At 32.8% G+C, this 12,951-nt stretch overlaps 2 long non-coding RNA genes across 2 annotated transcripts; one reads left to right on the top strand and one right to left on the bottom strand.

Moving 5' to 3' along the window:
- The first annotated feature begins 4,016 nt into the window (after positions 1-4,016).
- LOC115969342 lies at positions 4,017-8,100 on the top strand. Its single transcript, XR_004086929.1, has 3 exons — positions 4,017-4,315; positions 5,648-5,819; positions 7,927-8,100. It is a non-coding gene; the product is annotated as an uncharacterized LOC115969342 (long non-coding RNA).
- A 2,440-nt stretch (positions 8,101-10,540) lies between these two features.
- Positions 10,541-12,486, bottom strand: LOC115969200. The gene is made up of 4 exons (XR_004086885.1): positions 12,372-12,486; positions 12,107-12,169; positions 10,995-11,047; positions 10,541-10,809 (listed from the first exon to the last, which is right to left on the bottom strand). It is a non-coding gene; the product is annotated as an uncharacterized LOC115969200 (long non-coding RNA).
- Between the last annotated feature and the right edge of the window lie 465 nt (positions 12,487-12,951).

Raw genomic sequence — 12,951 nt, 5'->3', positions numbered from 1 at the left:
AAAAAAATAAAAGAATTGTATTCTGTATCGAACATAATTAGCCTTCAACTATACAGATTCAACCAAATCTCACGTGGGATTCTCTAGATGAATGATGTAATAATACATGTATCCTCTATAAAATAAAAGTCATCTTAATTAATCTTACTTTCAATTCACAAATCTTTGCAAATCCTAATATGTGGCCTCCTTAGAAATCGATCATCCTCTATTCATGCAATAATTTAACTGTGAGGAAGTTTAAGACATGAAGAAGGCCAGTAATGAAAAACCTTTGTAGCTAGAAAAAAGGGGTGGTGACTGGTTTGAACTTTGAACGAATGAAAGAGGACATATCGTTTCTTTCAATGTTATGATTTACTTCTAAAAAAATAATTAACTGGAATTTACTTTTTTTTTTTCCTTTCAAATTACACCCATAAGATATATTAATCACAATTTGAAAGTTTGAAACAAATAAGGACATCTTTTTCTGAGATGTACACAAGGGGAGAAAATTTGGGGTTTTCTCTTGGGACAAGTTATTGTATCCCGAATGAGTGAAGATCTCATTCTCAGGTGAGTTTGTTTTAATAATTATGAAGAATATATTATTGTATTTGGTGTGGATATCATATTTGGTATAAACTCGAGAAGATATTGTTATTGATTTTACAATAGTATGAATGTTAATTTGGAGTCTATCCCATGCTTTGTCCATTTTAAGGAGAAGTTGTTTTCCATATAAATTTTTGTGTTCTTTTGTGTGATTTTGTGATAATATTTTTTGGTGATTAATTAAATGTTTTAACTAATTTTCTTAATTCACATAAGACGAGATTGAGACCCAATATAAACATACTCAATTAATAAAAAAAAAAAAAAAAAAAAAACCCCACCACCTGCTCTTGTATGCAGGATGGTACCTCTCCATACACAAAATATTTAGAGGTTTAGGGGAGGGGTTCAACAGTTCATGCAGCATTACATTAATATAAATACAAAATAAAATAAAATATTATAAAAAGAAGAATAAGCGCTATGATGTACCTTGATAACAGGGGAGGCGTTACTAATGCTTCACGGGTTCATTTGAACCCCCTAACTTGATTTTTTTTTTTTTTTAAATGTATAAAATACTATTTTATTAGTAAACAATTTTTTGCACACTCTAGAATAAATTAGTTCAATCCAAAACTAAACAACACAAATTAGTACATCCCAAAACCAACTAATAACATAAATCACAGATCTCTCTCTCATGAATCTTTTTTTTCTATCCGACTATTGATACTTTAAGAGTTAATAGTTAGTGTTTGTGAGTTGTAAATGTAACTCTTTTTATTATAAATTTATATATTATTGTGTGAGTGTATGTCTCTGATGCTGATTGTGTGCGTTATTCATTTATTTATTTTTGTTATAATATTATTTGTGTGAATATGTGCGTGTATGGTATAAATATAATAAAATTTTATATAATTTAATAATTAGAAAATATAGAGGGTTTGTTACATGTGTGTGTATTATTATCATATTATAATAACATTTTGTTATAAAGTTAGTGGTTAAAAAAAATAGGAAAGTTAGTGAGTCTTCAAACATTTGATTAATTAAGTAGACACATAGTTCTCTCAAAAAAAAAAAAAAAAAAAAGTAGACACATATGTATTACTTATATATGTATGGATGGGTGTGGTTCTTTGAGTTAATAATCTAATATAATCTAATACATCTAATCTAATATACAATATATAAAAGCAAAAGCTTTTAAAGAAGTGTTGACACGTTAGAAAAAATGATCCCTTTAAAAATTGACACGTGTAATGTTAATTCTTTAAAATTTCGCTCGGTGCGTCTGGAAGACTCACTTCCACGTATACAGTTTTTGATTAAAAATACCGTGTCGGTGCATCGTTTTGGGAGAGTCTTAAAAAAACCCAAACCCGCTTATTAAAAAAAAAAAAAAAAAAAACAACAACAACAACATAAAAACCCAAAACAGACCTATGCTGCAGAAAGAAAAGGAGAACCGAGAAAGAGGGCCAAAATGGCCAAATGGCCATAAAATCGTAAGTATATAGTTAGTAGACCCAGTTTGCAAACATTATAATTTACTAGCATCTCGAGTTTCAAAGACTCAATTTTGGGACTATAAATCGAGTCTTTGAAGCTCGGTTTGTATGTTTAGATCAGATCTGATGTGGCATTTTTTCCACGTGGTGTGTACCTGGAAATCGAGTCTTATAGACTCGATTTCCAACCCAAAATTTTTTTAAAACATTTTAAGTCTGTACATGCCCTACTCAGATCAGATCAGAGGGAGAGAGAGCTCAGAGGGAGAGAATCGATCAGATAAGAGGGAGAGAGAGAGCTCAGAGGGAGAGAACCAATCAGATCAGATCAGCGCGGCCTGGGGCTCGCGTGCGGCCAGGGGCTCGCGCCGGCCTGGGGCTCGCGCGAGCCTGGGTCTCTGGTCATGCCGCGCGCGCCAGTCTCCGATCTCGATCTTCTCTCTCTTTCTGTTTCTGGTTTTCTTTCTTTTTTTTTTTTTTTTTTTTCTCTAGGTTTTCGTCTGATGTTTTGGTGTTTGCTCTGAGCTGGATGTATATATAGGGGTTAGAAATCGAGTCTTAGAGACTCAATTTCTATGTAGTCCACGTGGAAAAATATGCCACATCGGATGTAATTAGAGCATGGAAATCGAGTCTATGATGCTCGATTTATGGGCCAAAATTGAGTCTTTTAGACTCGAGATGCTAGTAAATTATAATGTTTGCAAACTGGACCTACTAACTATATACTTACGATTTTGTGGCCATTTGGCCATTTTGGCCGAGAAAGAGAATGATAGAGAAATAACTTCGGTCTGCGTAGATGGTGGAGGGAGAAAAATCTGAGAAGAAATTCAGGATTTGCCACCATCAGACCACCGTACCCTCCACCAGTATGGTCTCTGTCTTTTTGTACCGAAGGTGAGCGTACTCCCTTCCTCTTCAAATACTGTTTTTGTAGTTTGAAAGATTGAAACTCCTCACCATTGATTTCCTATTCGAATTAGAATCTTAAATCTTCAATATTTCTATGTTTTTGAATTCAAAACCGGCAATTCCTCTTACTTAATTTTCTAGGGTTCTTCTTTTACCCTTTTAAAAAAAAAAAAAAATTTAGATGTTTTGATTCTCTTTCTTTAGATGCTTTAGTTCCAAATTATCCCTCTTTATCTTTTTTGGTGGTAACACTAGGGATTTTGCCCTTGATTTACTGTGGTTAAAAGTCAAAATTCACCTTGGATTATTTAAAATCTGAATGTATTAGGCGAACAACTTAATTATTAATATGCAATTTGTTTGATAAAATTACTGATCGGTCTTTTGTTTTATTCTAGAATTCTTAATCCATGTTGCCAATTAAATTGTGAAAGGTTGTTTTGTACGCATCTCAAAATTCTAAATTTTTTTTTTTTTTTTGGGTTTAGATTTGATTCGTTTTTGTTTTGGGTTTTTGGGTTTTCTATCAAAATGTTTGTTTCCTCAATTTTAGATATTTGCTTTTGTTTTGCTTTTGTTTTGTTTTTTTGTTTTATTTATTTATTTTTAAAGATTATAGAAATCACTAAATCATTGAGATTAATTAAGTGTAAGATTGAAATCATTGGGTATTTCCATTTCTAACATTTATTTTCCTTCTTCAATCTTATTTTAGGCTTTTCCTGCCGAAACAGCACGCACCAAATAGAGTCCGTAAGGCATTCAGAGATAAGCGTATACCGTCACGGGTAAAGTTATTATTATTATTTTTTATTTTTTTTTTCGTTTTCAAATTTGGGGATTGAATATGATTTAGGTTTGAATTTCTTGGTTGGATTGGTTTAGATTTAGTTGTAGTTAGTTTTGGTTCTGAGTTAGGCTTCCATTAGCATGCCTCTGATAGGTAATTTGGCCGGTTGTTTATTTTTTACATTTTAAATTATTTTTGCGTTAGTTTTGGCTTGAATTAGATTGGTTTGGTTTTGAGTGATCATTTACGGAATTCATTGTATTTGTTTCTCAAAAAAAAAAAAAATAATAACTGTTGTCTACAATTCCATCTTCTCCTACTTTTCTGCTCCTTCCCTGTGACAAGAAAGGTTCCATTCTTAATTTCTGATCTTACATAGTTTATGCCTTATTATTCTTTCTATAACATTCACTGTTGTTTATATAATTATATTCCATCTTCCTAATAAATCTTCCCTTTTTATTCTGTCTTTTCTCCAATCACAGAATACTAATTTTCTATGCCAGATAAAGCCATTGGGTTTTCTGCAAAAGGAATTACTCAATCAAGGTTAAAGGTTTGGCTACCTGTTACCCTAATCTCCCATTTATTTTTTAATTTCTTAAGTTCTGTTTTGTCGATTATTGTATTGGTTAGATTTTGTTCTTTTTTTTTTTGGCCGATTTTTGTTAGATTTGTACTTTTTTCGTTTGCCCCTGAATTTGAATTGATTTATGTTTTGTTGATTATTGTATTTTGGTTAGATTTGGTTTTTATTTGGCAGTTTTTTTGTTAGATTTTTTTTCCTGCCTCTGAATTTTGAATTCATTTAATTCTAGCATTAAAAATGCTTCAAAATTATGCACATTTCAGGTCCAAGAATTAATTCAGTTTTCACTGTTTCTGGATTTCCATTTTTTTTTTTTTTGCCACCTTTGAAACAAAATCTTTCCAGATCAGGATCTGTACCAGTAGGTTTATTGTTAGTCACTTTAAACTCGATGCTTTATAAAAGTTCACACTTTTGAAACTTTTGATTAGATAACTAAATGAATGTGAATGCTGCTTAAAGAAAACACACACATTGTTTACATTAAACTTTAGGTCGATGGTATAGCTTTCCATACAAGAAATTCATAGATGAGTATGGATTAAAAAAATAATTGTTTAAGTTGTTAGTGTTATCCCTTGAATCCTTTGTATAACTGATACCTGCCTTTGTAATTAATATTTAGGATATAACAGCCCTACAACTCTTTGGTAACGAAGGCATTCTTTCTGTTTGGTGGAAAGTGAAGCCCTTTTGGCATTTGTAGCATTGTGTTGTGGTTATATGTTTAATATTCAATTGTAGAAGTCTTAAAATAACATTTTGCAATTGAAGATGCTATTACTTTACAATTCGATTAACAATTTAGTAATGAAAACAATTACCACCTGTTATTGACAGCATTACAAAACTTGAGTAGACTTTGCCCTTTCTGTTTTTAGCAAAAATCCTGCTTCTCAGTCTTCAATTATATCAGAATCATCTATGTTATGAGTCAATTTCTGTTTCTACTTTGTTTCTTGAGGAAAATAAAAACAGGAATTTCTTTTATTAATTTGATTTATGTATATAATCTTCATCAATATTCTTAATGTGACTCACTTATCAGAGACAAAAAAAAAATTAAGGCTTTTTAAAACAAAATAAATTCATGCCCGGTCATCATTTGCTTCTGAACTCTAATTTCAGTGTAGGTGTGAGGAAGAATGAAGGGTATTATTCATTTGATGGAGAATTTCTATTTGGACTCATTAGAGAAATTTGTCATTTGTAAATTTCATAAATTAGTTTAGTTGCTGTAATTTTTTTTTTTCATCTCTGCTAATTTCCTCATTTTGTGTTATATGTTTTCATTCTTAGGTTTTCTAAATTTTCCTAATAGAACCACAAAATTTTAAGATTTGGGGAGAAATAAAAAGAAGTAGCTTCTTCTTTTGGAATTTCTTGAGTTGGAGGTATTTCAATCTGGCACAGGAGCATACTAGAGCAAGATGACAAGTCAAGATGGTGCTGAACAACCTTGAGAAGACATGTAAGAACCTCCAACTTATTAATATTTTATGTAAAATCAATTTTATGTAAAAATTTTATTTGGTGTAACGTCAGTATTTTTCTTGAACACTATTTTCCAGTTAGATACCTACTTGAGTCTTTTTTTGTTCTTGATTTAATTTTGGTTGATTGGATGAGGTTTGATCCTTTAGTAATTTCAGATTTTGTTTGTTCATTTCTCCAGTGCATTTTAATCAATGGTTATTTTTGTGTGCAAAAGAATCCTCTTCTGTAAGTAGATCAATTGTATTTATGATGTTATATAGCTATTTGTTATTTTTTTGGAAACTGTTTTGTGGTGGTTGCATGTTGGAGTTGGTTAATTGAATCTTATTTACTAATATAATGTCAGAAGTGCCTTTTCTCCACATGTTATTTGGTCTTCGCATTATGTGGGAGGCATGTCTTTATATAAAAGAAGCTAGATTACTTATGAAACCAATGCTTTTTCAGCGTCCTAATTTTTCACAATGTCTGTCAATGTCACATTAAAATTATAAGCGCTGCAACATTGCTATTTTTTTTTTCCTTGATGACCAAAAGTGAAGTGCAAATCCACTGTGTAAAAAAGAGGAAAAATTAGAAGAACTAACCTGGGATTCTGCTTTCAGTGATTTAAAGTGGCTGTTTAGTGTGATCCTCAAAAGTCAAGTACTCTTTGTAAGCCTTTTGTTATTTCGGTTATTGAATTATTAACATTCTATTGTAGGTTTAGACAAATGGCTATCTACTTTAAGTTGGTTTTAGACTTTAAGAAAACAATGATCTTATATAAGGTGAGTTTTTCTCTATTTATTATTGTTATTTCAAACATTTTTCAAATGAATTTATGTTGGTTTGTGGTTGGTAAACTTTGGGTAGTTGTGGATTAGTGTTTGGGTGTTGAGACATTTGTTTGTTGCAATGATATGACCATTTTGGGGCTTTGTTTGGTGTTTCAGTTCACTAAGAAATTATATACATTTGTGCATCCTATTCATTTGAAAAAATGTTTTGGAAATCAGTTACATCAATATAGACTAACTGCATGAATTCAACATTTTTTGTAGCAAAAAAATTGTTTATTGCTTTTTTGTAACTATGTGGCATTTGCATCTCATACAGTTATGAGAGTGGTTAAACTTTACGTATGTTGCAGCCTATTAGAGGAAGTTTCTGCCTATTAGAGGAACTTCCATTCATATTTCCCACACACCCCCTCAAACTTCCAAGTCTTGGCTTCACATTTTTATCATTTTTGTTTCTCTGCTGCTCTTTTCTTTTTTCGATCTTATAAAATTTGGGGAATTTAAAACGTCATAATTTACTGTTTGTCAAATTGGAGACAATGAGGGTTTTTATTTTAATTTTTTCATCAGACTTCCAATTCTATGTATCTACTGAAATGTCTTTCAATGACACCTCATTTTAGTGGGCAAGAAAATGAGTACAAACTACATTTAATGCTTAGCATAAAAATGATTTTTTTTTCTTAAGCTCATAGTGCAAGTTACAATAGTATAAATGCCCAAATGAATTCTCCAACTGACATTGGCTGAATTCTCTTTTAGATTGTAGATTGATACTGAAATTTTTTTAACTCATTTAATTCGCCTTTGTAGTACATCACTACCACAAATGATTTACAATTTTTTTTTTATTATTATTAATTTTTTTAATGGTAGTAGGTAGATGCCTTACAATTGGTATACAGCTGAACATACATATACATTAGCCTTATCAATTTTAGTATCTTCTATTTGGGTTTTTGCCAAGTTTTTCTTTTTTTTACTCTTTGATCTTCCATGGAAATTCGGCAACACCTTATTAAAAGATAAGAAAAATATGACTATATTCTATTAGAAACTTTCCTATGTTCTTTTTTTATTTTTATTTTTTTATTATTGGACTTCGTTTTATAAGCAAAATTTTGATTTAGAAATTTTGATTAGACATGTTTAAAGGAAAAAGAAATGATAAGAGCTATCTAACACTCATTCATGTGATCTAGATTTTAGATGGTAGAACTAATTTCGCATTTGCATGTGATCCTCATTTGGAATCAATTTAACATTAACATTTTGTTCTGAATCTTTTGATATGTCCAGGTATGCAAAAAGATCCTCAGTGGCTTGGTTGCTTACAACATTAGACCCATAAAGACTTTTAAGAGAGAAAGCATGAAGTCCATAAACAAAGGGTTAAACTATTTGACTTTCAGTTTATTTTAGGATTTTAAATGTTATTTTGAGCTATGAATCTAAATTTTAATGATGTTATGAAGAAAGGTATTTGTTTTTCTTATGCTATAAGTTTAATTTTTTCCGGTTATTCAAATTGTGTTAATATATATTATTATGATGAAGTATTATTTACTTTTGATGATGTTATATAAAAAAGAAAAGTACATTGATGATGCTATAAACAAACAACCAACACAATTATAATAATCCCGTGCATTTGCACGGGTTATAAGCTAGTATATATAATAGCAGAAGCTGAGAGAAAATGGATTCCTACAATTAAGGAGGTGGTGACAAATAGGAAAAAAAAACCCCTTAAAAAACTGACACGTACACAACTTTAAGTTAAAACACTCGCACGGTACACCGTTTCAATATTCTAAAAAATTTAACTTTTACTTCTACGGCGTTTGAAAGCCTCTCCGCTGTTTCCATTTGTTTTGCAAGGGTAAGAGCATCCACACCAGCTCGTGGATACTCATCTAAAATACAAAAAATGCTCCAATTTACACATTTTACCCCAAAATCCTTCCACATCAGTTCATGTAAAAATGTCTAAATATCCATGATGTCTTGCAAAATGAACAGTAACCGTGCATAGATACACGGTTACTGTTCACCGTGTAAACGATTTTTTAATTCTTTTTTTCTCTCTCCTCTATCAAACTGCAACAGACTAGCGCGGGGAAGAAGCCAGCGCCACCACCAAACTACAACAAACCCAACCACCAAACCCAGCGCCACCACCAAACACCGCAACCTAGCACAGAAAAATATCCCAAAATCAACAGAAATCCAAAAATCAACCCAACCCAAAATCAACAGAAACCCAAAATCAACCCAATCGCTATAACTCAGCACAGCGCCAACCACACAGACCCACCGGAAACCCATCGGAAAAACCCATATGAAAAATCCAACAGAAACCCACATGAAAAACCCACCGGAAAACCCGTTGGATCTACCCCGATTTGCCACTGATCTGCCGCCGATCTGCTCCTCCAGGTTGCTGCCGATCTACCGCCGCCAGGTTGCCGCCGATCTGCCATCGTGAGGTTGCTACTGACTGCTGTCGATCTGGGTTTGAGATTTGAGTGAGGAAGAGAGTTTAGGGAGAACTAGAAAGTAGGGCAGAGGACAATTGATAGATAGAGCCACGGTTGAGACTTGTGGAGTGGAAAAAAATATATATATTAATGAAGAGATATTTATTAATAAAATAATTAAAAAAAATATTATTTAAATAAGTTAAGAGTGTATAATAGATATACTGATGTGAGAGTTTTGTAAAAGTGATCTTGTAAAATAGAAAAAGTAGGTTGTTAGTGTAAAATAGACGGAAAAATTTGGCCTCACTGATGTGGTTGCTCTAACACCGTTTGACAGTGATGGTGTATATATTAAAATAAAAAAGGGGTTAAAAATAAGAAAAAAACCTAGCCCATCATTTCTCTCTCTAAAAAAACCCTAGCGATACTGCGATAGAGAGAAAGGGTAGGATAAAAAAAACCTAGCGATCTTTCACATCAAACTCTGCAAGGAGAAAAAAAAAAAAAAAAAAAACCTTGCACACTGGAGGATTTTTGGCCGACCCTTAGTTTTCTAGGTACGTTCTTCTCTCTTTCCCTCTCTTTCTCTCTATGAGTTTTTGTTGTTTTGATTCGGTTTTGAAACTTCTCTGTGATTTCGGGATAAGTTTCCCCTGTTTCCGTGAATTTGCAAAATATTCTAGATCTGTTTTGCGATTAAAACCCTAGCAATCTCTTCTCTTCAGACTCTGCGAACCAGTGGATATACCTAGGACTGATAGTGGGTCGGGTTTACTGTGACCCGAAACCCAACCCGATAGAAATCGGGTTTGATTGACTGAAACCCGACCCGACCCGAAAAATCGGGTCTCAAATTGGGTCAGTTTTCCGGGTCTCGGGTCGGGTCTCGGTTTTTTTTTTTTTTTTTTTTTTTTTTTTTTTTTTTTTTTCCATGAGCCAGTTTTCCGGGTCACAGGTTGGGTTCTTTTTTTTTTTTTTTTTTTCCTCTGATGCTTGTTTTCCATGAGCCTTTATACTAAATGTTACTATATTCTTTTTTGCAATAATAATCTCTCATAAAAAATAAAAAATCCAATATCAAATCATTTTAAAAAAAATCATACCATTTAACTATTTGAATCTGCTATTAACAGTAGAAAATATAAGCTAAAATCTCCTTAGCAAGCCACATTTATGACTATTAAACTTTCATATACACAATAGCAACTATATGAAAGTTTAGGGCCTTTAGGCTCCAATTACCGTATCTGTTCTCCAGAATATCAATAGATCTCCGGTACAGAAGCAATGATTTCTCAAACTTCCTCAAAATTTAATACATACTTCCCATATGCACAAGCACAGAATCCAGAAATGGTTCATTGTCCTTTAGACTTTCAACAACCTCAGTCAACTGGCCATCAACAAAAATCACCCAAAAAATCCCACCAAAGAAAGAACTAATCAGCCTTGTTTTCACTGTTTATAAGATCCAATACCCAACAAATCCCAGATAAAGTATTGAAAAACTCTATGTACAACTTCATTAACTCAACTTTTGACCAAACAATTAATGTGCAAATCGCATCACCTAAATTAAAGAATGAAAAACTTGCTAAGATATCTCCAGATCATTGAACATCAGAATTACAAGCTAAAGTAATTACAAAAGAGCTTCCATTTCCAATCTTCAAGTGAAAGTTGCTCCAATATTTTCCACCTACAACACCAAGGGGGAAAAATCAATAATAAACAAGTCTTGAATTGGTGAATTTATCAAAAAGTAATAAATTAAACTTCTACGGTTGCATCACAACTAGACTATATTTTTTATCCATATTAAGGCTGAAATGTATTGCTGAAAATAAAATGCACCATACTCAAGAAAGAGTTCCAGGTGCATACTTCCAGTCCTGCATAAACCGCTACAAATAAAGCATATCCAGTTGGGCCATAACCTGTTCAATGTAAGAAGTTTATAAGATTAAGCTGAGAGTGCATTCTTTTATTATGATGAGCTAAACGCTATATTGCTGTCTAGATATACTCTGAAAATGCTGCTAGCATGGGCTAGGAAGAAACACAATTTAGGAGTTCAATGGCATCATAAATCAAGAAAGCAGTTTCTCCAATTCATAAAGGAGGTCCTATCATCAAGATAAAGCAAGCACTTTCATTTTAAAAATAACTCCAACCAAATTCATACATGCAAAATTATATCCAATTCACACAAGATAAAACTACAACTTCAAAAATTAGATTGCATGACTTAAAATCTTAATTGTTTAAGAAACTAAAGCAAATAGAACACTTAAAAAGTACACGAATCCAACAGAGAAACAAAGTAAAGCTTTCAAAGATTTTGTGGCAGAGAGATCTTTTACCAAAAAAAAAAAATAGTAGTAAGCAAATAGTATGTAACTACTGAACAAAAATTCTTCCAAAACTTGTAACTGCTCAACTGAACCCGAAAATTCCCCCCAACTAATTTGATATGGCAGTAGCTGACCTTTACAATAAAGGGTTCCTCATAATTTTCAAAGGTGAAAATTTTGATAAATATACAAATAAACAGTAAAAATTCCAGCCCTTGGCAGGTGAGATTTGAAAGGTTTGGGTCGCCAAATCCACTCTTCATTGGACCTAAATCTAAACAATGTTAATAATTCCACTTCAACAAAAAGTTTCCTTGTATTGCATTTCTAAACATCCCACATTCATCTCTACAATTAGCAAATACCCATTAATAGAAACATCCCATAACAACTGATTGTTGCCACAAAATGAATAAGGAGCATAGTAGAATCATACTTGCCAACCTCCTCTGTTTCTAAAACCTTTAGCTACATTAATTTTTCTATATCTAACTGCTATATGTTACTGTTTTCTTGGCTCATAATTCACACACCATTCCTTTTGTTTTTTCTGGGTTCAATAGCTTTTATCTCAGTGATCAGATGAATCAGAATCAACATTATTCAGAACTTGTAAAGAATATTGGCAGAGAGGTCTTTTACCTTTGCGAAAATGCAAAATAGTGAAACCCCAGAGAGAGGCAGCAGAGCTCTTTAGTTAAAAACCTGAAAAAAAAAAATCGAAATGGGTCCTTAAAAAAAAAACGATTCAAGCCAAACCCACATCACAAAACGCAAGAAAATCAAACCCAAACAGGCTATTCACATAGAAAAAAACCCCAAAATCCGAAAGTTTTAAAAACTCAACTATATTATCAAGAAACAGAGATAACAAGAAATAGGTTTAGCTATTTATTCTATGACTTACACAGAGACAAATGGAGCAAATAGCTTGAAACTGGCTTGTAAGGATGAGGTTTAAGTTTTTGAGGAATAAAGAGAGAGCTGAGGGAGGCGGAGACTAAAGAGAGACCATCGTAGGGTTTTTTTTTCAAAATCACAGAAATCGGTTCAGACTTAGGGTATTTTATATGACCCGAAACCGACCCGACACCGACCCGAACCCGATAATAACCCGAAAATGAGACCCGAAACCCGACCCGAATATTCTCAGACCCGCCCAAAACCTATCGGGTCGGTTCGGGTCGGGCCGGGTTTCGGGTGGGCCGGGTCAAGTGCTCAGTCCTAGATATACCCTGCCGGACTTAGACCATCACAATCGCCATCCGTCGAAGCTAAATACGATCAAACGTCCCAGAGGTTTTGAGATACGGAGTTAGAGATCGGCGCTATTCCGACGAAAGGTATGCATCAATTCTCTGTGTTCATTCTTCTCCTTTTGGTGCTTTATTGTGAAAATTGATTCTTACGGCATGGACAAGAATGCAGAACCCTAGAATATTGATTCTTCAGATTTCTGCAGTAATTTTCTTGAATAATTTTGTTTT

The sequence above is a fragment of the Quercus lobata genome, chromosome 11 (genome assembly GCF_001633185.2).
Source record: "Quercus lobata isolate SW786 chromosome 11, ValleyOak3.0 Primary Assembly, whole genome shotgun sequence".
NCBI classification, from domain to species: Eukaryota; Viridiplantae; Streptophyta; class Magnoliopsida; order Fagales; family Fagaceae; genus Quercus; species Quercus lobata.
Note: the sequence above shows the minus strand (reverse complement) of the source record. Positions and strands in the feature narration are given on the sequence as shown.